We start from the raw sequence: 1,273 nt of genomic DNA, 5'->3' as shown, positions 1-1,273 counted from the left end.
CCGCTGGTGGGCTGGTTCCCTGGGCACTGCCAGCAGGTGTCATGGGGAGGGAGTGCCCCCTGCACAACCAGAGAACTGGCATGGTCTGCATCCTCTTAGAGATGAAACAACAAACACATCCAGCACCTGAACCTATGGAGAGGAACGCATATCCCGACAAAGAAAACAGGGGAAGAAAGCTCTCAGTAAAACCCTCTTGGTTGGGTGGTACCATGGGAAGCAACTCGAGGCTCCACTGACCACACTTCTAAAGGACACTTTTCCTTCGGGAGATAAAGGCTCCCAGGGACACCCCAGGGCTGTGCAGTGAGGTAGTGATACTGGACTTCCACAAGCTGCTCTGGAAGACATCACAACCCAAAGGCTGGAGGGAGGAGGGTCAGGCTTGGAGCAAAGGCAGCAAGCCCATCTCAGGGTCAGGACCGAGGCTGAGTTGAATCAGCCTGCGTTCATTTGTGGCTTAAAAGGGGAGTTCTGCATCACTGTGGAGAGTCTGCGCTTTTGTGGGATTCAAATATTCCTTAATTAGGTGTTGTCTCTTAGCGGAATGAAAAGAGGGCTTTTATTTCATCTTACTTTACCGTTTTAATTTACTCCCTTTGCGTTTAATAACTGGGTAGGGACACGTTAGCAGCTGCTGTACCACGTTTCGCAGTACTTTCACCGCCGACACCCTTGCGGCCCCAACCTTCGGTCCCCATCCTCCACCCGAGTGGCGACGGGGAAATCCCAGCAGCCCCTCCGGCTCCAGGAGGGTCCCGCCGAACCCAACTCTCCTCGCCCGGCTCCAGAGGCTGCCGGGCGGGGCGCTGCGGGTGAAACGGGACGGGATGGGCGCAGGGAGCTCACCCCGACGGCAGCCCCCGGCAACAACCCCAGGTCCAGGCTGAGTGGGTACATCGCTCTCCTCGGCCTCAGGCAGCAGGCGGGGCCGTTTGCGCCCACCAGCTCGCGTTTGCCGTCAGAACAACGCGATGCGCGTACCCTCCGCTTAACTACTGAAAATAAGTCGCAAAGCTCAGTCGATTCCAGCAGCCATTCTCCCCGCGCCGATTCCCGGCCACCTGTTGTACTTTTTACCTGTTGTTACAGCCTGTTTGAGGACGCGCAGACCGCGGCGGCACGTCTCACGGCTCCCGAGAGCCCGACCACGCGCGGGGACAAGCGGGGAATCCCGGCTATTTGCTTGGGGGCTCCCCACGCCCATCTCACTTTTCCCTTCCCCAAAGGGAAGCCCTTTGCCTTCTGTCACCCTCGACCCAGGCCCAGCCCG

This window comes from Meleagris gallopavo, chromosome 1, assembly GCF_000146605.3.
Source record: "Meleagris gallopavo isolate NT-WF06-2002-E0010 breed Aviagen turkey brand Nicholas breeding stock chromosome 1, Turkey_5.1, whole genome shotgun sequence".
NCBI lineage: Eukaryota > Metazoa > Chordata > Aves > Galliformes > Phasianidae > Meleagris > Meleagris gallopavo.
The sequence above is the reverse complement of the archived record's forward strand: the minus strand, read 5'-3'. Positions refer to the sequence as shown.